Raw genomic sequence first — 25,391 nt, forward strand, 5'->3', positions numbered from 1 at the left:
TTCAGAGTGAGGAGAGAATCTTTGGAGGCTGAATCAAAAACCTTCCAGTAAGAGGGTCTTTCCAGCTGACCTTCTGGTAGTGTCACATCCTGAAAGAATATTGAAATCTGGCAGTATGGTCTGTGTGAGGTATGCAGTGATTCTGTTCCCCAGAAGCAGGCACAAAAACAGAATCCTGTAGATGTCTTGGGTAGCATTCCACAGAGAACACAAGAACGTGTGTGTAAAAATCCAGAGTTTAGTTGCATCTCTCTCTCTGTAAGACTGAAATCATGCAAGATAAGCTTAGTGTCAGCCTCCTCAGGGGAACGGTGAAGAAACTCCACTGAACAGTGAGAGGCAGCATGTGATGACAATTTTTGGGGGAGCAATTCTTTGCATGTTGGAGTATTTTTCCTGCAAGGTATGTGGTTAGCTCATCGGTCATGCGAGTATGAGACAGTAGCGTCTTTCTTGTGACACTGGAAATGTTTGTGGAGTCAATGTTTTTGTTGGACAGGTACAATATCATGAAGTCTCTTCTTTCTGGTAATATTTTTAATTGATTTCTCTGCATGTGTCAAACATGAGATGGACTTCGTCATAGGTCCAGTATTTCCTCCATAGTCTCATAATGAAGTGTTCAGCCAAATTTCAGCAGGTGTTCTCAGTTTCTGGCTTTCTGAGAACTTGTACCTGAGCCATACCATCTTGTATTTGTCAGGGCTGCCCAGAGGATTCACGGGGCCTGGGGCAAAACAATTTCAGGGGCCTGTTCCATAAAAAAAGTTGCAATACTATAGAATACTATATTCTCGTGGGGGCCCCTGCGGGGCCTGGGGCAAATTGCCCCACTTGTCCCCACCCCCCGGGCAGCCCTGGTATTTGTACATGCGTTCTAGATGCATAAGGAATGCTGACTGAACTGAGTGATCAATGGGACTAACAGGAATGATTGGCAAGATGCACGCACAGGTCATTCACTCTGGCACTTTAAATAGTCAGCCAGAGCTTATGGGTCTATTACAGCAGTGGTTCTCAAACTTGGGCTGCTGCTTGTTCAGGGAAAGCCCCTGGTGGGCTGGGCCAGTTTGTTTACCTGCCACGTCCACAGGTTTTGCCAATCGCAGCTCCCACTGGCCGCCATTTGCCACTCAATGCCAATGGGGGCTTCAGGAAGGGCGACCAGCACGTCCCTCTGCTCGTGCTGCTTCCTGCAGCCCCCATTAGCCTGGAGCGGCGAACCGCGGCCAGTGGGAGCCGCGATCAGCTGAACTTGCGAATGCGGCAGGTAAACAAACTGTCCTGGCCGCCAGGGGCTTTCCCTGAACAAGCGGTGTCCCAAGTTTGAGAACCACTGTATTACAGGAGAAGGTGGGCGATGCTCTGTGGCCTGCAATGTGCAGGAGGTCAGACTAAACCATCATGATGGTCCCTTCTGACCTTAGAGTCTGAGTCTAATGCTGAGTTAAAGGCAGACTATGTTGGAATGTACTTTTCTCCTGAAATGGTGTGGTGGGGTAAGTCCTGTGTGTCTTGATCACTTAAGGTACATTTTCCATCTCTTTTGATTTTTAATTTTTTTTGGAATATATAGCTACATAATTGTTCTAGATTTGTCATATATGGTACCATTGTGGTTATGGGAGAAAGGGCTTTTGAATGATACCCAATGCAACCCATTTCTGATAACACTGTATTATAAAAAATTTCCACCAGAGGAGCTGGAGCTGGGATCAGGGATGGGGGTGAGGGGGGTGGGGGCAGTGAATCTCCGCTGCTATGCTGCAAAGGGTGACACCACTGAAATTATGATTCTGCAGAGTAATTTACCCATGGAATTTACTCATGATCCCAGATTACCTTCCGCTCTTGATAGCCTGATCACATGTATCTGGTATTAATTGAAATTCAATGCTGAACTGGTGTTTGTGTTTGTATTACAATCAAAGACCTAATGTGGTATGTCACGCTGTGAAATTGTCTCAAAGTCTTGTTGAATTTACCCTGTCCCACCTAACTGGTGTCTCTTTCTATTTCTGAAATAGACAAATAAAAGTTTATAGTCATGGTAAGCATATTTAAATATCCACCGATGTCAGAAAGTGTTAAAACTAGTTCTCATGCTATCTCAGCAAATCTAATTAAAACAGTTATTTTGCAATGGTTGTCTCGATGTAGGTGCTAATTAATATCATCTTGACAATCAGAACTTTCCTGAGGCATGAAACCATCACACACTGGCTCCCTGACAGCCTCAGTCGTTACACTATACCCATACCCCTGGTCTCAGACATGTTTTACCATGTGGAGCAAACATAAGCAGGGAGGCTGGAGAAATTGTCTCAGCAACAGTGTTCATGTGAAGGAAAATTTTCTAAAATGAATTCCAATCTTCTAGCTGCCATAGCATAGTTATTAACACTATTCAAAGCAACTTGCTAGGCTGATTTAAGCAATCTGGGTTGCCATGGATTGTTCCTAGTGGGCCTACGCAAGACATTCTTACTCTGTTTTTATCTCTGTTCTTACTGAAACAAACTTTCAGAAAAAGTCCTGGTGAGTTTACTGGAATAAAATGATAGGTATAAAAATGACCATGAGAAAACTAAGCTAGCCGTGATACTACCCAAATAATTGATATGAAAAACATTTTGTGGGGTGAAAGTTGTTTAATATGTGATTATCACGCTGGCTGAGCTAAGAGCCTAACAGCATTAAATCAAATTATGCAATTTAACATCTCTAGTGAGTGCACTCGTATTTCAAATGCATTTGGCTCGGTAAATACAAAACTTCTCAGCACCAATATGAAGTTCCACACATTTGTTCATAAGTGGTATATTGCCAAACTCGTCAACCCACCTTTCAACTGTGGTGCATTATAGTGCAGGTTATGGATGATTTGGCATCCAGGAGGTCTGGTTTTGTGGGAGTTAGGCTAAAATCGTCACTGAGTAATTCCTGTATCAAGCCCATACGTTCTGGTGGAGCTATAGCATTATTTTAGAACAATGTCCAATCTTGATTTAAAGACCTTAAGTGATGTAGGATCTAGCACATCACTAGGTACAGTTTCCAACGTTTAGTTACCCTCTATGTTAAAAATGTGCACTATACTGCACCTCTTGCCTTTGGGCTCTCTCAGCTATGCTACAGCAATGCAAAATATCTAGGTGTGCTTAAGAAACTCCAACTAATAAAGAATACTGCAGTCAAACCTGTCTTCCACTCTCTACACTGGCTTCCTGGTGGATATTGAAACAAGTTCAAGCACTTATTTTCATGGCATTCCATGGTCTGGGCCCTGGGCTTTAAGTCTCTAGGCTGGAGACTGTAATTTGACAGTTTTGCTTATCTGGCACAATGGAACTCTTGACAATAAGGATAAAGCTCATCTATATGGAAGACAGAACTTTCTCAGAGGCCAGCCTAACATTGTGGAATTAACTCCCTCAGGAACTAAAGACCATCACACATATTACCACCTTCCACGCCAAGTGCAAAGCACACTTCTTTGGCCTTGCCTTCTCTAACTGGATGTGTATGTGCATATATATAATTCCAAAACAAAACATTCCCTGCACAGACATGACAGATATTAATTGCTTTGTTTAATACATTACTGGAAGGCACTCTGATACTACAATGATGAGATGGGTCTAAGAATTTATATAGAATAGAAATTATTTCTAATCTAAGTTTATCTAGTCACCCTTAGCTATTAGACATAGCGGGGAAGGAAAAGGGAATGACATACCTGTTCCACAGCATTTCTGAAGATCTGCCATTACATGTAAGCTCAGTATTCCAAACAGAGGTCAAGATACAAGTCATCTTATAGCATGGATAGCTCATGCTAGAAATGTCATAATGCATTAAGAGACTGGTTTAGTCTCACAATCAATGAAGAGATCCAGACTCTGCTTCTACCATATGCATACACATAAAGACAGGTACAGTACAAAGTCAAATAGTCAAAGTCACTGCTACAATGCATACGCACAGCATTTTTCATAAGGCAATGCCAAGAGCACAGTATACCAGGACCTACCATCGAGACCAGCATGAGCCCACCCTGGGAATTCAATATGCCAGCAGCAACCCATATGAAAAAAACATGAGTTTATCAAAATACCTAATAAACCCAACACTTGGACAGTCACCTTTGTAATGATATGTTTGTCAACACAGTTCTTACTGAGGATGTCAGACTGGTAAAAGAGCTGGGATTAAGGTATCCTCAGCAAAGAATAAGCAGAGGGTACTTTGCCTATTGGCTATTATGTACAATAAACAGATTCAGGTCAAGAAAGTGCCATATGCTTTTAATATAAACTATTTAATCTAAAAAGCAAGCCACCTGGATCTCTAAGTAAGTGTGATCCAGGGAAATTCTAAATCATGCTCAACAATACTCCATCTTGATCCAAGCAGACCAAAATGGAACATTTCTTGTCAAGGGTTTTGGAGGAGTGCCTTTTAATTATATACTTGTATTTGGTTTCTTTCTTTCATTTTATACGTGAATAAATAACTGCTGTCAAATATTCATAATCAGTGGAGTGGCTTCAACAAAAGAAATGGATTCTTTGCTTTTCTACTTGTGAGAACCAGATGTCTGCATTACTGTCATTTCATCCATATTTTCCAGAGAAACGTGAAAGCACCATTATATTATTGGATATTAGGAAAAACTTTTTCACTAGTAGGGTGGTGAAGAACTGGAATGGGTTACCTAGGGAGGTAGTGGAATCTCCTTCCTTAGAGGTTTTTAAGGTCAGGCTTGACAAAGCCCTGGCTGGGATGATTTAGTTGGGTTTGGTCCTGCTTTGAGCAGGGGGTTGGACTAGATGACCTCCTGAGGTCCCTTCCAACCCTGAGATTCTATGATTCTATGATTCTATGATTAGCTTTTCAAGCATGTTAGTGTACTCTCTCACTAACACTACTGTGTGCATCTGTTGTGTATATTAGGGGCATGGATGGAATGAGGGTCTTGGGGTTTAGGGTCCATGGGCATAGGAGAGGTTGTTTACTCGTGTTTTTGAGACATGGCTCATTTGAGTGCTGCCTCACATCCTAGAGCTTTTGCATTTTCTAATGATCATTATTTTTTTATCCAAGACACTTTAACAAATACCTCTTAATTTCCCTTGGTTGTGCAGAAACCTGAGAGTTACTTCAATTCATTATCTTTCATCAGCTCCCTCTCTCCCCCAGGCCACTCCCACCAGCTCAGCTGATACTGCATCTCTTCTCCCTACCAATTTACCAGTGCTTAGCTCCTTCGAACATTCCCTGTCCCATTGGAACCATATAGAGCTAATTATTTTAACCCCAGACCTGGAATAAACAATTTTGGGAACTACAACATACCTTATGAAACAGAACTGTGAACTAATACTATGTCTCCATTATATGCTGACCTAAGGGATCAGGAGGTACGGTGGGAAAAAAATGGCAAAGGCCTTTTTGACAACTCTTTCTTTTAGGTCTGCCAGCTGTGATGGATAAGACAAGACTGGTCATGCAGATCCTGAAATTCACATTCCACAATGTCCTACTGCCATTCTTTCTGCAGCCTTGGTATGTATTTGCACCTAGCAGCCTAGCACTCTGTGATAGGCAGAGATAATTGCTATCCAACACACATAGACGCTTCATTTACCATACTGTCATATTTTACATACATGATGTTTGATATGCAAAATGAGGAATAATGGACATATATTTTTATCTACCAGACATGAATTAACAAATCAAACCAACATATTCCACCACCAAGAAAAGCTACATACATTGCAAACACTGCATATTCATTAGTATTAACATTTCTATTAGTCCCAAGACATCATTTTGTTTTATATTTATAAACACAATGGACCCTGCATGAACTTATTACTTTTCAAGAGAATGAGTTGTGTTGCTTGTTGTAAAGGCATGTACGCCATTACTTAGCTGCCATGCTGATTGCTCTAACATGGTTCTTTGGGATAGTTCTTCTTTTCTATTGGTCTGGTACCATGTGGTATTCCACTGATGACCGAGGCATGTTTTAGGGTAACTTGTTTAATTAAAACCAGGAAATCATTAATACTGTAAACACAGTATCAATTATGCTATAATCTAGACTGGACAAATTCTCATTCTTTAACTCTGGAATTAATTTCTCTCTGTGTGTGAGTTTGATGGCTAACAGGGAGTTTGGATTCTCTAGTGTCCTGCACAGGGTGTGTCAATTTAAAATTTCTTGCTGAGGTATAACTCTTAATTGGCAAGTCTCCTGCTCTTCTTTTGGTCTGGCAGAGTGTATTTTGTTGTTGGTTCTTTTGGGTTTTTTTTCTGATAGACTGTATTTCTAGTACTGTAGAATGTTCTACATTTCAAAATAAAAGAAAGTGTGAGAGTCAGGCAAAAAAAAATTGGAGAAATATTTTCTTCAGGGTTGTGACAAGAGTGAGGATGGCTGGACACAGCAACACATATTTTTACTGCCTGAGAGTTCGTTGCCTGATGCTGCAGCCAAAATATTCACTGAAGCTTCATGTGTGGGGTGTGGATCATAGACCTGGGGCTAATCCCTTAATAACGTTTAGTTACACTTCCAAAAACATCCAGCATGAACCTAACCTTTGCACTGATACTGATCCACAATTATGTTTGTGGGCACAAAGGACCATGGATTGCTTGAGGAGAACATTTTCTGGGCTGCATCCCTCTGAAGGGATGTGGAGTGGATAGATTTTTTTTCCAGTGATGGGATAGTCAAAAATAAAATGTATTTTTTGTAATACATTCATGTTGTGGCTTGGTCATGTGAAAAGATGCATTTTAAATAGGCTTTTTCCTTCGCTGGGTGTACAGACCCTGTGCCTTGATTATCTAGGGAACAGTGAACTCTTTTTCCCTTGCAATTGTTATGTCCCTGCCATTTCTGCTGGGATACTCTAGAGCAAAATACTGGATGTCAGGGACAGCTGGAGAAAGAATCCCCCTGACACCATGTATAAAGGAGTCAGATGCTTGAAGAAAGAGAGGAAGGATATGTATTAACTGATGAAGAAAGACACATGGTCCTGTGAACCTCCAGCAGAAGCAAGAGCAGAAAGCAACATAGCAAAGTAGGGGGCTGATGCTTTGGTTTGTTAATTTTTCTCCTATGATCTTGGCTGACAAAACATCTGAATTCTCATCATGACCGAGGCTGGGGAGCAACAATGGGATGACTGATTCCTCATTTCCTTATCTTTGAGCTTGGCTAAAATGGGCTGTCCTTTGCTTGATCAAAAAGCTGAAAGGTGAAGGGGAAGAGTGTCAGATTGGTTATTACTGTTGAAACCCTCAGCTGTTTGCTGTGGGCATACAGTATAACATTAGTTTATTAGCATCCACCAACACTTGACACCTAATCCATAGCAGGTTGAAAAGAGGTGCATGTTAAAGGCAATGTGGCTCTTTGCAGGGCATGGTGTATACACCAATGAGTTCTTTGATGGATGCCGAGTCCAATTCATGAGTGACAGTTGTTCCACAGTAGGGCACTCTCATGCACTAGCAATGCTCTGAATCTGAGCACCAAATTATTTCCTTCTCTGACGCCAGTCATCGTAAAGGGGCAATCTGCACTCCTTTCCCAATGATCCACAGAGATGCCAAAGGATACTAAGTCATCTTTGCAACCATCCCAAAATCTGTCTAGTGGTCTGCCTCTCTTTTTAGGCCCTTCGTGAGCTTCAGAGTACAGCACTCTCTTAGGGATCTTGTAGCGGTGCATGGAAATCATGAACAAAAAGTGAAAAGTGCACTTTTTTCATTTTGTTCCAAATATTTATTTTTGAATTTTTTCAAAGTTTTTAGAAATTTTTTGAAAAATATTTCGGTTCAATTTTTTAACCCTGGGGGGGGGGGCTTTTTAAAAAAATGAGCAAAAGTGGGATTTTCCCTACCAAAAAGGAAACAGTTTATTTTCAAATGTTGAAAAAAAATACAAACAATTTTTAATGATTATTTCATCTAAATTATTTGTTGGAAAATGCTAAATTTAGAAGACCTTAAAATTTTTTGTGCAGTACTTCACGTGGGACAACAGCATTTTTGACTATTTTTTATTTTATTTGGGTGCAAAATTGTCATCAGCCTGGCCTTAATCCGCAAACCCCTGAAAGATGCATGTGGAGGCTACTGATGAGAGCCGCTCTGATCCACTGTCATTCATTATGATTAATGACGGATCAGGACTCTGTCGTGGAAGGGGTTTTGCGGGTACTCTTAAGGTGTGTGTCTGCTTGCATCTGGAATGTTACTGCAGTAGGAGAGGAAGTGTTGGGATCAATGTTGAGAGTCTTGTTACTCAGATGATTAATCATTTCCCTCCAGCATGGATGCTGGGCATGAAGACTCATGAGATTTACCCTTTTCCTGACTATGATCTTCCATCAGCATGCCCAGTGTGCTGGAAGAGGCTCATTAAGGTGTCACTCTGAGCCATATAAGGATTAGCACTAGTGGAGTGCTCAGTGCATACAGGAATGTTGTCCAGATCTTCTGAGGAACAAGCCTGGAGGCTGCTTGTCTAAGGCTCAGGGGCTTGACGTGATCTTATGGCATTCTCTGAAATTCCTCTCTCAATAGGTAAGAGTTAGCACATTTCAATATCTGCATGCATAGCAGCTGTGAGTTAATCCTTTTGTTGACTTGCTTTTTTTTCTAATTGTGAATAAGCACCCATACCTAGTAGGCTGTTGCTTGTTCTGTCGGAAACATTGTGATTCTGTAGGGACACCAATTAAGCATTTTTGACAGGCAGAGCAAATGTCCAAATCTGTCAGCTCACCTGATGTCATTAATGAGCACTGAAGAAAATTAATACTTGGTCATCCATCAGAGAATGCATTCAGACACACAAAAAGCAACGTGCCTGGTTAGTGCATCAGCATACAACATGTGAGGAAAACACTGCTGCTGTAATAGAAAATGACCTAGGACCTCAGTGTGAACATACTAGGGCTATCACAGAGGCTCCAGTAGTTTTATGGCAGACTGAAAACAAGTGACAAGCCTGCATGGATTTAGAACTCATGATATCTGCTGTCTGACTTTGGGCACTTGTCCAGTGCCATGTTTATCCTCCATAAACTTGTGTCTGTATGTGTGTGTCAAGGTTCCTTCCCCACTCCGAACTTTAGAGTACAGATGTGGGGACCTGCATGAGAACCTCTAAGCTTAATTACCAGCTTACATCTGGTTTTGCTGCCACCAACCAAATCATTTAAGAGTTATCTGGGAAACTCTGTCTACCTCCCCCCAGAATATCTCCCTCTACCAATTCCTGGTGAATCCAGATCCAACCCCCTTGGATCTTAAAACAAGGAAAAATCAATCATTCTTAAAAAGGCTTTTAATTAAAGAAAAAGGTAAAAATTATCTCTGTAAAGTTATTTTCCATCCTGATTTTACAGGGTAATCAGATTCAAAGAGCCCAGAGGAACCCTTTAGCCTTAGGTTCACAGTTACAGCAAACAGAGGTAAATTCTCTCAGCAAAAAGGAACATGTACAAGTTGAGAAAACAAAGATAAAACTAACATGCCTTGCCTGGCTGTTACTTACAAGTTGGAAATATGAGAGACTTGTTCAGAAAGATTTGGAGAGCATGGATTGATGTCCGGTCTGTCTTAGTCCCAAGAGCCAGGGGCGGCTCTAGCCATTTCGCCGCCCCAAGCACAGCGGCACGCCGCAGGGGGCGCTCTGCCGGTCGCCAGTCCTGCGGCTCTGGTGGACCTCCTGCAGACGTGCCTGCGGAGGGTCTGCTGGTCCCGCGGCTCTGGTGGACCTCCCACAGACGTGCCTGCGGATGCTCCATCGAAGCCGCGGGACCAGCGGACCCTCCACAGGCACGCCTGCGGGAGGTCCACCGGAGCCGCCTGCCGCCCTCCCAGCAACCGGCAGAGCACCCCCCCGCGGCATGCCGCACCAAGCACGTGCTTGGCCAAGAGCGAACAACCCCCAAAACAAAGAGCACACAAACAAAAGCCTTCCCTGCACCAAGATTTGAAAATATCTTGTCCCCTTATTGGTCCTTTGGGTCAGGTGTCAGCCAGGTTACCTGAGCTTCTTAACCCTTTACAGGTAAAAAGGATTTTGGTGTCTCTGACCAGGAGGGATTTTATAGTATTGTACACAGGAGGGCTGTTACCCTTCCCTTCATAGTTATGACAGTGTGCATGATCTAATCAAAATTACTGTCACTTCCCAGTGACATGTACTAGCATCCAATGCCATCCAAACCAGTATCTTCATGACTCTTCAGGTCAGTGGCTGTCAATGGCCCTGTAGCTGCAATGAGAATGTTTATTGCACTCATGACACAAATTTCATAGCATACCGTCCAACAGGTAACATTTTTACTATAAGTACACAAGAACTCTTATACTGGATGCTTAATAAAAAAAATTCCGCACATATCATTTCTAAGATTTGTCAAGAAAAATACATTCGTCCAAGATGTGTCATGACGTGCAGAATGATAGCAAGCTGCTAAACCTGCCATTTGAAAACGAATCTGTGGCAACATCTCAGTAAGGAAATATGCAGAGGGATACAACAAATGCTGTTCAAATTTGAAAGATGTGGCGTTGCGGTACAGTTACATATCAGCACACACAACACATGCAGGGGCTCATTTACATGACATCATAGGCTTGCTTCTATTATCAAACCCTTGCCCACATTGTTGGCATTGTAGTCGGCCTCAAGATGCCTGTTTGACTTTTAACACATGATCATCAATGACATTACTCCACCCAATGACGGTTCTTGAGAAGCTAAGGGCAAATGTCTGCTTTGTTGATTTGCTCATATCTGTATCATAGTAGTCTCCATCAACTCCCAAAGCCTACTGGAGGACACACAAATCTGTCCGAGGTGATTTGTGCTGCACTCTTTGCCAGCTAGGATAAATCTGCATCGTTTTATCCTCTTGTGGCAATGAAATATGGCTATGTGGGTTCTACAGAATCTGGGATCCTGAAGTGATTATGGCAGGTCTAGAATTCACTTCTTGAATCTCTGTGCAGTGCTTGTGAAACAAAGCACAACAAAAGGGATAATAGCTCAGAGGAAAAACAGTCCATTACTAACAGATACGTTGACATTGTACGTTGACTTAGCAGAAGTAAAAGTTTATACTTGATTTTGTATGTTTCCATCGCAACAATCCTCATCTACTAGTTCTTAATCTGTGATAGAGGGTAGCAGCTCCTTAATACAGGTCAGGTGCAGGTCACACTGTTTTTACTTGCCCTGGTTTGACTCTCTTAACCTTTCCCATCACACACTTTTCATGTCACACCATTTGTGTTTCAAGGTTTAATATCATATTCATCAACCCCCAGAGATATGATTTGAGAAATATGATTGTGCCAGATGGTTTTCTTTTTATAGAAGGAAGAGTTTCAGGCTTTTTGTCATTCCATTGTTCATTGAATTCTATATCTAAATGTATTAACAATGTGATTTTTCTCTATTGTAATGCATTTCTTACTTTTTAGTCTAGCTTCATAAATTGCCTGACCATCATTTTGTTTCTTATTAGCACTGCTCTTAAGCACTCAAAGGTTACTTGTCCCTATATTGTGTAAATCCATTTCTCTTTGCACCTGGGTGCTCCCTAACTTCATTTGGACTGTTCTGATTATTTGGATTGGACCTGGTTTGTTGCTTGCTGCTCAGCAATGTTGTGTACCTCTAGTCAGTGACAGCAGGTTGTGCCAATTTCAAGTTTAAACACCTACCCCTCAGACCCGGGTGATCTAAGATGGAAGGGCTCATTGGGGTAGTCATCTCCTGCCTAATTCACAAACTGCTGCCTACAGCATGTGCTGGTCAGCAAGAGATACTGCTTGTACTAAAAATGCAAAGTGCACCCAAGATTGTATATTTGTGGAACAGTGATGGACAGTCATGCTTTGAGAAACAATCAGCAGTAGAATTTGAACCACGACCAAACTTAGATAGAAAGAACAATTATATTCAAAGAGAAGGGGAAATGCACATATTTACATGAAAAGTAGAGTTCCATTATGCCATCAAATAAGCTTTAATATAAGCCTTGCATATTTCAGTCACTTAGTATGTTTGGGTATTGACATAATTAGCCATAGCAATTGGCTGTACTGTGAAAATTATAAGCAGCATAGTAATGTTTTTGTAGGTCTTAACATACAAGATATAGGGTCAGAAGTTACCACTTACTCCTATATAGGAATGGTATTTGCCATTAGATTCAATACAATAATGGCAGATGGTGCAGATGGGATGACATCTAAGTAGCTCAGTCATGGTATGAACCAAAGCACAGTTTTTGCAAGCACTGATGTGTCAAGCCCCTGAACAGGAGTCCTTAGGTGTACTAATTCTATGCATGCACATGGCTCCCTGACTGACCTTACACACTCTGTGGAATAGAGAGAATACATTGACCTTGGATTTGAGTATTGGACATGAGTGATCAGAAATGCCTACAGAGGCTTCAGCTGCGGGGATCAGTGTGCCATTAAGGATCTTTGTATCCTTTGGAGACATCAGTTAGAAAGCCATGCACATTACACACATACTCTGCTATGCTGCCAAAGAAATCCTTGCTGCTCTGTCTGTTCTTGCCACTGGCTCATTCCAGAGAGTCAGTGGAGACATCTCATTAGTGTCTCAATCTTTACTATCTCAAAATTTATTTGACTTTATAAAGGCCCTACTTGTTTTTGCTGGGAATTATATTCACTTCCTTAAGACTATGGAAACAGCTAGGTAGTGCCAAATAGGGTTTGTTTTTTTAACCTGTTAGAACACATGCACCCACATTCCTATCTCCAAGGCCCCCTCTTGGAGAGAGGAAACATATAGGAACAGAAAATACTCCGAAAGTTTTGATATGCAGATGCATGGGATGCAAGTGAAGTATATTGGCTTAACTTATATCTTGACCCCAAATCCAGTGTGCAGGTTGGGGTTGTTTTAGCATTCACTGGTTGCTCTTGCAGCAGCTAATCAGGTTTTGTGACTGACCTTACTTTTTAAAGGAAAAGCTGATTTGCTGGGTCAAAGAAAACCCCATCTTAAAAGGAGGAAGCCTTGGAAGGTAGGATACTGGATTTTTGTGTCTCACTATGGGTTTGTGTTGCCTTTCCCATCAAGCAGCCTGGAAGATATTACTCCATCAGTGATGGGAGTGCTTTGATCTATATATAAAACTGTGCTAAGATAACGGAAAGCGGTTCGCTGCATAGTCAACCCACTTATAACTGGTTTTTTTCTGACAAATGACTGGAAGGTGGCAACCTGAGCACTTTCGCCCATTCCCACAGCTTTGAAAATGACGGTAGTTATTGTGTGCAGCCTCCTAACAACTTTCCATTCTGCCTTAGTTGCCCTCCTGTCTGCAGGAGTGCTGGTGTCAGGTGTCCTCCCTTGTTCTCCTTAGGTCATGAAAGCTATGCATGTTGCTGTTGTGCAGCTTATGTGGGGGCAGTAGATTCCCCACTACATTTGTATGTTTTTGGACTAGAATGTGTACATGAATATTATCCCAATTCAGTTTTCTTCTTCCATTAATCAAGGAGGGTAAATCTCCAATATGGCTCTTCCTTCTCTAATTTTAAAGGAAAAGTCTTAATACAGAAAACATCATCTTCTCTCCTATGATTTGAAGTGGATGAGAATTTTTGGCCAATCCAATTTCATTTAAGTCTCTCTTACTCTTCACTGTGAAGTTCCTATACTGTTGGTCTGTAGGAACTAAAAGATGCTTTTGAAAAAATCCAGTCTCTAAAATAAATTGCATCACATTACTCTGCATGCAGTACCACCACTTTCCATGTAAAGAACAGATGTATAGCACTCTTCAGTTTCAAATATTTCTCTCTTCTCTATTCATCTAGACCCTTTTTTTTGTCAGGAAGTTGTCCACAGATGTAACTTCATCTGTTTAAGTGATGATGGGAGATCTTTTACACCGTACAGGGACTCAAGAGAATTTCATTTTCAACTCTGCCACAGACTTCCTGTATTACTTAGGGCAATTCACTTAATCTAGCCGAGTCTAGTGACTAGAATAAAACCACCAACAACTATTTTAATGTGTGATATTACAAGGTTTGAACCTAGATCCCCAGAAATTAAAGGCTACGTGTTTCTCATTGAATTGCAATCTAAAGCAAAGAAAATCTCATTCCCCCACCTGTACCCTTTCAAAGTCAAGTATTATCTGTCTACCTCTCAAAGCACACATACAAGTTTATATAGGGTTATTGTTATCATTGACACATTTTTTACTTATACTTTTTTAGTAAATGTCAGGGAGTTGTTAAAGAAGGGTCACCAACCTAAAAGTCTAAGAAAATCTGTCCTAGGGCATTAACTTAATAGGCTGTAGAACACCCTCTTCCACCACTCCCCTCGAAGTAAAAACAGTATTTGCTGTATGGACAACTTGTAGTTATTTATGCAGCTATGACCCAAATACTTAGAATTAAATGAGACAGGATTTAAAAATAATAATCATGAAAGATAACATCAAAAACATAAGAAGAAACTAAACAGTCATTTTCTATTAAAAAAAAATCACCTTCATAATTCAGGACCCAATAAGAAGCATTATCTTTAGACATTGCCAACAATATGTGTTTGGTCCAGAGGGAAGTTTGGATTTGAAACACATTCCTTCTAATTCACTCTGGAAAATTAGTGAAATCTCTTGCTGTTGTGTATTTGGTTGTCATGGTTTTTGTTGCTATGGCAACTGAGTTAGATTATTATGGTTAGCAGCAGCGGTTCAACCCAACCTGTGTGGTCTCTCTGTATATCTGTAAATAAAATGGAGGTTTTGGTTAGCTGCCTGCTCTCTGGCTTCAAGTGATTGCTTCCTACACCGGCTGCCCCAAGGATATAACACTTGCCTGGGAACAATAATTGTGATGTTGAAAGACCTGTACATCTTGAATGTAGTGATTATAGATTTAGAAAGCTGTGTACAAAAAGCTGTGTTATATGGAGATTAAAAAGCATCTCTCTCTCCCAGGAACCATTAATATATGGCAAAAATACTGTTCATTAAAAAGGTTATGTTTAACTGGCAGTGATGTCACCGAACTGAGTAAATGGTGGTACTTCATTAAAGGTCCCAAAGCCCCAAACCACAGTACTCATTAAGCCTGAGTCATAGATTAATGAAGAGACATTTTATATTTTCTGTCTGGGCCATAAATAGTCGTGTAACATTAAAAGCAGTAGTAGGCAAGGAGGCAGAGGGTGTTACTTGGCAACAGCAAGTACATTTTACAGAGTTGTGTGTTTGAAAAGGAATAATCAAAGTGAAAAAAGCACACTACAATCAAACAGAAGAAATGCAGGAGGTAGCTAACAACGAAGTTTCCTCTCGAGAATTTCCATATATACTTGACTAACAAAAACACCTTAACATAAAAGTGCAGCAGAACATATTATTGTTGTACGTACCAGACTCACTAGTATGTAGAATAGTTAACAGCAAATTGGAGCTTATACCAACAACCCTTTCAAGATTATTATTTTTTCCACATATAGAGAGAGGCCACACAAGTCCAGAGTTTTCTATGAGCCACATCACACTCAGGATATTTCAAATAATAAGCCACTACACATCTTTTAAACTGTAAAATATAGCAGAATGTTTTCCTACCATTTATAAATGGCCAAACCTCCAAGGGTTAGGATAAGAATGCTTATTTACATCTTATCCAAATGTCACCTGGCATTTGGGACAAAGTACATTTGTACAAAGAAAAGGACAGATACTTTGTCTGAAGAACTCACAAACAGGCTGCAGACCGCTGTACTGCTATATTTCCAGTGGCTTCTCTGGACCTGGGGCCTCATCTGGCAGTTGACTCCAGCAGCCACTTACACTCAGTTGTAGCAGGTATATTTTTAGCGACGTAAGAAAACTGGGGCTGTCATGGATGATGCAGTGAATGAACACTGCAATCTGTGGTGCCAAATTTTAATCCGCTCCAGTTTCATGGGTTATAGATGTGGTAATGATTAACATTTTTTACCGCAATTCTCTCAGCTTTAGTGAATATTTAAACAAAAATATGAATTTTGATTCAGCTATCAGAGTGATCTATGTTAACGTCTCAAAATATTTCAGTGCTTGAGCTTTGTTAATAAGAAATCCATTTCCTAAAGCAAATTTTAAAAAGTATATTTGATTGTTAATTTATTAAATTACAACATCTGCAGCATTTGTAATCTACAAACTGATGATATGCTATAATTTCCCATCACAGTTTAGAGGATTTCTGTAACTGACCAACAGTAAGAATTTCAAACTCTATATTTAATTATAAAATTTTCAGTTCACACAGTGTTGGTAAATTATGTTGTGTTTCTCATTCCAGAATAGACAATTTATAAACTCAGCATTATGAATCGTATATTTGAATGTAATTTGAACAATCAGCTGAGCGAGAATTATTTCACAAAATTCCATATTAAAAACTTTTATGAACAAAAACATCTCTTATTGTGACATTATCTGAGTTTAGAATTTGGACAAGTATTTTAGGCTAGTTAGATAAATAAAAGGAAATTGGACTCTCAAATTCTGAACGCAAGAATTTTTAGACACAATTCAAGTTAAATTACAAATATTGGATACATTTCAGGAACCAATTAAAACAATTTTTTTAGAATAGTTTCAAGCTCTAAATCAATAAAATACTTCATTATCAAAGTGATTTGAGATTGAATGCAATTATACTGGCATTTCAGGCAAAGTTACATATATTAGTTATATCTCAGGGATATAAATCCAGTTCAAGATATTATTGTATTATCAGACAATTAAAAATGGACCTTCTTATCCAAACTGAAAGGGCTTTCTGAAATCTTCTTGAGTAAAGTTCAGTTGTGAAATCATGACCTTCTCAATGTTGTCACTGGAGTTATGCAGCCACAGGCTCTTGAATATTAAATGAGGGTTCCACAGAGCAGAACAGGGAATTGAGCCTCAGGCTTCATTAACTTTTCTACAGATTTTCCTGTGGTTACTGGGAGGGGCAGAGGGAGGAAAATGGGGGTAAGGACCCCTAGAAGGCCCCTCCCAGCAGGAGGGGTAGATCTACACAGAGAAAGGACAATCTGCTCTGGAACTGCAGGGAAATAATTCTCCCCTTGGACTTGCTCAGATATGCATATCTAGTCAGCCTGTTCTTTTCTAATAATGCGGTGCATTTGCTATGATTCAAAGTGTATTGTAATTTTGGTCATCTGAATTTTGTATGGATAAAAAGGTCACATTAAGAGTTCAATAGATAAACGTTAGGAAAGAATGAACCATTGAGATTCAATATCTCCTCTTATGGGAATCTGTAAGAAAGATCCAGTAAAGGGATTGATGTAGTAAGAATCCCCCATCACACATACATTAAGCTTGAAGTACAGAAAAGAGCTCGTAGATTGTGGAAAATATCTCTCTATTACTCCATAGACACCTTACATCTAATACAGCCAACTTCTGAAGTTAAAAAGGTAAAGATTCAGATGGGCACGTGAGTCACAAAGTTCATATTTAAAGTAGTCCTTTACTAACATTTATGGGACACTAAAAACCTTCATGGAGTTAAACTTCCAATACTTCTCTCCCAAGATCAGAATTCTGGAGGAATCTCTACAATTTCGCATTAAAAGGCCCCATACTGGATCTCTTTGATAAGACTAAATTCTGTAATCTACCCAGCTCAGCATCAGGCTGCAATGATATTTCAGTAAGAGGAACATCAGATAAAATGCTCCTAAATGGATTAACATCAGAGAGGGACATAGGTGTGAATTCAATAGAAGCAGTGAAAATTATAATGGCAGGAATATTAGACATGCTGGATAAATGCAGCCAGGAATAGCAGTTCACAGCACATTCATAGGAAATTACTGAACAGACTATGCTGGACAAGTCACAGAATTATCACTGTTAGTGCTGTGATGATACCCAGCTTGCCTTAACAAACAATACAGAAAGATGCAAATATTTTCCCTCTAACAGCACAACAAATGACACTCGTAAGTCCTCGCAGAAGAATCTCCTAAAGGAACAGTTGGAGCTGGTGATGCAAACGGCAGCTTATAAAGAGGGTCAAGATATAGAAAACAAGGTCATGGAAAGCAATTTGAAAAATGAAACCCAATTTTATGGTTTCTGAATTTATATTATTTATAAATTACTACAGCACCTTTACAATGGCATCTGGGACAATGTCCAAATACTAGAAAAATGATTCACACTGAACTGGGTCCAACAGACAAAGAGAAAAGACAAAACAGGAGAAGCGATGGAGAACCCAGACTACGTAATGGAGGGTGAGGTGAGACTTAAAACTTCCTTGTGCCTGTGACAGATAAGGAAACATACAACACATTAATGGTCCCCCACACCATAACCTTAAAACCCTAACTGAAGCCTCATACTCTCCCACCAACAAATAAAATACTGCACACTCAACCTGTGCATGTGACAATGTTGAAAATTTGCTGACAGTGCTGACATGGTAAGTACAATTGTGTTCTATTATGAGGAAGATTAATGTGTTGTGTTTCCCTTATTTGCTGGCAGCAGAAGGAAGTTGCATGTGAAGATGCAGAGTGTCTCTGTCAGCAGAAATGTGCTGTAGGGGTATAAGGGTAGGGTTAAAAGGACTCCCATAACTTGACATTCCTTCTTTTTAAGAGCATGTATTGAAAGGTGAGGGGTGATATCAAACAAGGAAACTTACTCTCTTTTAAACTAAACTCATTTAAAGGATGAATTTATGATTCGTTTCCCCATAGTTGGAATGGGAATGATCCACATCCTCCTGTCTTATCCCAAATTCTACAGAACAGGGGATGATGATGCCAGAGCGGAATCGTTCTTGGTAGTGGTCTTCCTGGTGTGTCCTCATTGTCTCTGCTCAGACAGAGTCCAGCATTTCTGACTCTGACTTTATTTTTGTTTGCTTCACTGACAAGATAGATTCACTTTGGTCTGGATTGGCTGATGCCAGGATGACAATCAGGTCTGGGTTGTTTGTTTGTTTTTGTGGGTAGGAGGGAGAGAGAGGACAACTTTCCAGCATTTTGGTCAGATTCCAGGAGTACTTCTCAAACTTAGAGCTACAACTTGCTAATTGAATCTATACCCTTCAAAGCTAGTAGGGATAAATTGATTCTCTTATTAGTGAAGATTGTTGGGGCCTCCCTCCAGGGGGCAATAGTTCAAGCCTCTCTAATGCAAATGATTATTAGGTTCTTGGACAAAGCAGCCAGCTCCTAGTGTCGGTCTAATTATTGCCAGTCTGTACCAGTCTTTTTTGTGAAAAGTTGTTTAGAAGTTTATTACTAAGCAACTTTGGCATTTTCTAGACTTAACTTTGTTAGATCACTTTCAGCCCAGTTTTTGGTCTGGGTATGTGATGAAAACTGCATCAATATTACAAACAGATGATCACTTAATGACAAGTGACAGATCAGGGGTAAAATTTTGGCCCCACTGAAGTCATCCTTTGACACCATCGTCCATAGTCTGTAGTGTTGATAGCTCTAAGCCTTGTCAAGGATAGATCTGTGACAGGTTGGGTCACAGAAACTCCCTTAAGACTATCACTAGATGTGCTGGGATACCACTAAGAACAAAACCCCCTGCCAGAGAAGTCTTCCCTCCACTCCCGTCTTGCTCAGCTAGACACTCCAGTCGGCTGCAGCACAGACCAAGAGGTTGGGCCACAGTTCACAGAAACTAAGATTCACTTAGCCTAGGGGCTTCTCAGTTAACAGGGACTTTCCCAGCACCCATATTCAGTCTTTCTGGCAGCCTAAATCCTAAATGAATCAGTTTTACTCTGTATAAACCTTATACATGGTAAACGCATACATTGTCCGCCCTCTACAACACAATACCTTGGGAAGCAAATAGAGAGATATGCACAGCTATTAGTCACTTACTCTGGGTTCAGTTAATAAGCAAAACTGATTTTATTAAGTATAAAAAGTAGGATTTAAGTGGTTCCAAGTAATAACAGACAGAACAAAGTAAGTTACCACACAAAATAAAACAAAACACACAAGTCTAAGCCTAATACAGTAGGAAACTGAATACAGGTAAATCTCACCCTCAGAGATGTTCCAGTAAGCTTCTTTCACAGACTAGACTCCTTCCTAGTTGGGCCCAATCCTTTTCAGACCAGTGTTGTAGTTCATGGTGTGGGTCCAGCAATCACTCACACCCCCACAGTTACAGTCCTTTGTTCCAGTTTCTTTCATGGGTGGAGAGGCCATCTCTTGAGCCAGCTGAGGACAAAATGGAGAAGCTTCCAGGGCTTTTTATATTCCCTCTCTTGTGGGCAGAAACCCCTTTGTTCTTCTGTGCAAAATCACATCAACAAGATGGAGTTTGTAGCCACCAGAGCAAGTCACATGTCCATGAATGATTCAGCTTTTTCCAGGCTGACACCATTGTTTACATGTTAGTTTGAAAGTTCCCAGGAAAGCTCATGTGGATTGTTATTTCCCAAAGTCCATTGTTAGTTAAGTACAGTACTCCCAATTACTTGACTAGCCCCAAACCTCCCTTATGTGTTTCCTACAGCAAACACTTTGAATACAATCATAGAGCCAACACTCATAACTTCAGATATAAAAATGATGCATGCATACAAATAGGATGAATATATTCAGTAGATCATAGCCTTTTCAAAGGTATGGTTGCATGCCATATCTAGCACAAAGCATATTTCAGTTAGGTTATATTTACACTTACAAGCATATTTCCATAAACCTATAGAGTGCAACGTCACAAGATCTAATCAGACAAAAGAGAAGGAAGTATGGTCAATTGTTCATCTTCCCCAGTGGTGTCCTATGGAAACCTGCAGAGCTCTATTTTCTCTCCTGTTCATTCTGTATGTGAGGCTGATTGGGATGATAGTGAAGTGGATTATGCTGCTATGACAGCAGTATGCTGATGAAAGTCAATGCTGTCACTGAATGTAGATAATATAGTCTCTTGGCTTACTGAGCTTCTAGCCAAAACTGAGATTTGGATGATACCTAGTTGGCTGCTTTTGCATGTCCAAATAATCCCCTGCATCCGCTAGGGGCAAAACTAACAAACCATGTATGCAAGAGAAAGATGCAATCTGCTGGTTTAAAGAGTGAAATATGTTTCTTTACCTTTTGCAAGTCAGAAAGCACATCTTGGCTCTGTCAAAGTATCATAAATGTGAAGCATGGCAGTAGTGGGATATATGTTCTGCTTGGGAAATAATCTTATAGTTCAACATGTTCTTAACCTTTGGAAAACAATATTGTCTATAATTGAGTGTGGCTGCAAACCAGAGGCAAATGATCTCTACTACTTTCCACTTACAGTGTGTTCGGAGCTACTAGAAATATATAGATTATCTGGCAAAACCTTGTGTAAACTAAGTTCACAACACCCAGAAAGCTCTTGCTTAGAAGGGGTGCACCTCCTATTATTGTAGTAATGAATGTTTGATTCTAGTGCCATAAAAGGTAGATGCAGGTGAACTATGACTATAAAGCAAGAAGATTTTTCTTTCTTTCTTAGAATCTTCCCTAGCTCCTTCGATCCAGCATAGAACAGAGCATGTAACTTAGTAAAGGGAGTAGGCTATGTTATCCAAAGAAACAGGGCCAAATAGGAATAAGAATGATAGGGATGATTGCTAACGGTGACTCATTACAGGTATCTCGGGCCCCATTTACCTCTTTTCCTCTTGACTTTGCAATGAAAACCATTTAGATATAACTCTAATGGTGAGAGTGATTAATCACTGAAACAATTTACCAAGAGCCATGGTGCATTCTCCATCATAGGCAAATTTTAAATCCAGATTGGATGTTTTTTCTAAAAGATCTGCTCTAGCACAAATAGGCACTGTTTGGGGGGAGTTCCCATGGGCTGGGAACTGGCCTGGGCTGTATGGGAAGTCAGACTCCATGATTACAATGTCCCTTCTGAACTCTGCCGGGCTTTGAGAAAGCTAACTCAAACAGCTGATGCTAAGTACCTTTTCTAGGGAGAGTTGGCTGAGAATGTAATAGAAATTGTCTGTTTCTTTGGAGGCAAGTGTAACCTGTTGTAATAATTGGGGTCTGATAGGCCTACCCCAAGTGTGGGATCAACTGTGGGAAAATGGAGGAGGAGTGTGGGAAAGGGCAGTGCTTAATTTGTATCAGGGCTTGCCAGGGCTGAGCCCTAGAACCTCTAGGCTTGGCAGTTCATAGCTCCGGCACCTCTAGGCTTGGCAGACCATAACTCTGGGACCTCTGCACTTGCAGTGTGAAAGTAAAAAAACCAAACAAACTTGAGCTCTGGCACCTCTTTCATTACAAACTAAGCACTGGGACAAGGGGTAGATCAAATTAGTTAGCTAGCTGTGAGATGGATGAAATGAAAGGGGCAAGCCTTGCCATCATGGATGCTGTGCCCACCATCTCATGGGATCCACTGTGATATTGTTGGACCTTCATCATCCTGATGTTTGAGATGGCCTGAGCAGACCAGGCCAGAGAGAGGGACCCAGATGACATCACCACCTCCAAACTTAGCTCTGGGTAACTCATGACCACCATCTGGGATGTGAGACTGGTTCTTGCTGCCAGCCCGTCCTGGTGTATACTTTTCCTTCCCCTCACCTTAGTTCTTCTCTTTCCTTTTTTCTTCTGTCTAGTCTGTACCAGGGATAGAAGCTGCATTTTCCATCTTTGCTCTTCATTTCTGCCTCTGTGTGTGTGTGTGTGTGTCTCACTTTATCTTCTATGAAACAGGATATGACTATAACAATAACAGCCGCAACAGCTCCAACTCATCTCAACTAACTTTTTCTATTTCCTCGCCCTTTCCCCCCGCAAAAAAAAGACTGTAGTCACCATCTTTAATACCACTAAAGACAGTCAGACATGGGGTGGACAGGTGCCTATAAAATCTCTACAAATAAAGGGAAGGGAATAAGGGATACCATTAAAATTAAATCTATGCTTATTTATATTTCAAATGGTTTAAGTGTTTTTCCTTCTTTCTCTGAATGTTTAATAAGAGGTTTAAAAGATTTTTTCTAATGTGTTTGCCATAGTACTAAACAGACTGAAGTCTCTGTGTTCAAAACCCTGAACAATGTTTAACTGTTTAGAGTTGTACAATCACAAGGTCCTGTTAATACCTTTGAGACCCTGTGTCCATTTTATTCCATTGAAATTAATACAACAGACCCAAGAGGAAGCAGTACTACCGCAACATGTCTAAGGAGTTTCATCATGATTTATGTATATATATTTGCTTTACAATGTGTCCCATACATGTGGTAGGAGTCTGCTTGCTTTACAGGATTTGGGGAGTAGTACAATATTACTTTAATAATTGCTTGAAAAACCTCCAAATACCACCTGTCCACAATGCACTATAGCATTTTTCCTCCACTGTTTTTCTTCCTCCTCCCTTAAGTCTTTATTCATTTCTCCATTATCCTATTCTCCTTCTGCTTGTCCATTTCCTCTACTTCTATCCCTTCCTTCTCTATTATTTCTCTCCTGTAGGGTAGGAGTGTTGTACATGTTGCTCCCACTTCTCTGGATTGACACTATTTTCTGACTTTCTTCCTCTTGAAACACATGGGAGAGGGGGAAGCAGAGCTCTGAACAGAGAAGTGATCCCTTCAAGCATGGAACATCAGTGCTCCTCTCTGGGCATGTCATTTGTGTGCAGAGATGTATGTGATGTAGAGAGCAAATCAGAAGGAATTATATTAACTCAGCAGTATTCAGATATTCACACTATGGGATAAGCCTGGGCATGAACAATACCACACTATTAAGTATGTTCGGGAAGAAATGGGACCCTACATTCAGAGGTATTATTTTTACTTTTTGTCCAGTTCAGAAGAGCGGAGATCTGTGGTAAGAATCACCTCTCAGTAGACTGAGAAAGGGCTCAAGGAAACAAAAATAAATAAATAAATATTTTTGTAAAATGACCAAAGAAGTGTTTTTCTGGGTTCTATAAGGTAGCTGTAGAGCATGTAAGATTAAATATAAAAATATTTAAAAGACAGAGTTTACTATAATATCTCCAGATCAAAACAGATCTGAGTTAAACTCAGATAAAAATTGGAATGAATATCTTAAATTTAAAATTCATAAATAGGGAAGCTTCATAAGTTTTTATCTAGTCACAAGACAGCAGGCATCTTTCCTCCAACCCCACACCCCCAGTAATAATATATGAATAGTGTTCATTCTTAATGAAACATTGTATAATATTATGTAGAGTATATTTCCTCATTAGAGCCATTTCCTTCTCTTGCTGCAACCCATATAAACCTGAAACTCCATTTGCATTACATTGTGACTTTTTCTATTTTCTCTCATATACTCATCTCCAGTATTATTATTCTCACTATGAACATACTACAACAGATTAAAAGCCAAAGGAGAATAATCGGTGAGTTAAATTATTGTTCTTATTATCTATTAACAGAAACCATCAGAATAAGCTGATTTGGATAGAATAAGAACAGCTAGAAAGAAAAGAACAGATGGATGAGGACATGGGTGGAAAGACCATTTTCAGTGATTGTGGCTTGGAGGTCTAGTGGGAAAGTAATTATATTTGTTGAGAAAGTTCTAACTTTATATTAAGCAAGATAGAGCAGGAGCATTTCACAAGCTCCCTCCCATCTCGTTGACTTTATTTACTGCAGTTGCTATATCTAAGCACAGCTGTCATGAATCATCTAGAAGAAGCAGAACGGTGATAATAATTTTGGCAAAGTTTTAAATTTAGCTTTCTCAGTACAGTATGTATATTATCTTGAATAAGATAATTATGGTATGTTGACTATGTGGTCATTATGGAGTACCATGAAAATAAGGATGAGGGGTTTGAGGTTGTTGAGGAAACCTAGAGAAAGCTGGTATGGCTGAGATCCACAAAAAGGACTTAGGCACCTAAGTTGCCAATTTAGGTGCTACCATGACTCATGAAACCCCTTCCCCCTCAACTGTTGCCTAGCCACGTAGGCACCTAAACTCACTCAGCACTTAAATTTCTGCTGTAAGAGTTCCCTAAGGGCCTATGTTTCTCCCTGCCATTCAGACTCCTATCTCATGCCTAAACCCCAGAACAATCTTTAGTCCAGGGGAAGACTGGTGGAGGAATGCCTGTTTCACCATCGGGGCCTAATCCACTAGGGTGACCCTGCTTCAGTTCCCCCTGTGCCTCATGAGAAGAAGGGGTTTGAACAGGCCTTCCCCTCCTCTCTGGTGAGCACCTAACCAAAGGATTATGGAATATGCTGATGTGGGTTTTTCAAACAGAAAAAAGTAA

The 25,391-nt window shown here is 40.3% G+C and overlaps 1 long non-coding RNA gene across 1 annotated transcript; it reads left to right on the top strand.

The window, feature by feature from the left end:
- Positions 1-25,391, top strand: LOC120401653. Its single transcript, XR_005596614.1, has 3 exons — positions 1-129; positions 5,475-5,568; positions 24,543-25,391. It is a non-coding gene; the product is annotated as an uncharacterized LOC120401653 (long non-coding RNA).

The sequence above is a fragment of the Mauremys reevesii genome, linkage group 3 (assembly GCF_016161935.1).
Source record: "Mauremys reevesii isolate NIE-2019 linkage group 3, ASM1616193v1, whole genome shotgun sequence".
NCBI lineage: Eukaryota > Metazoa > Chordata > Testudines > Geoemydidae > Mauremys > Mauremys reevesii.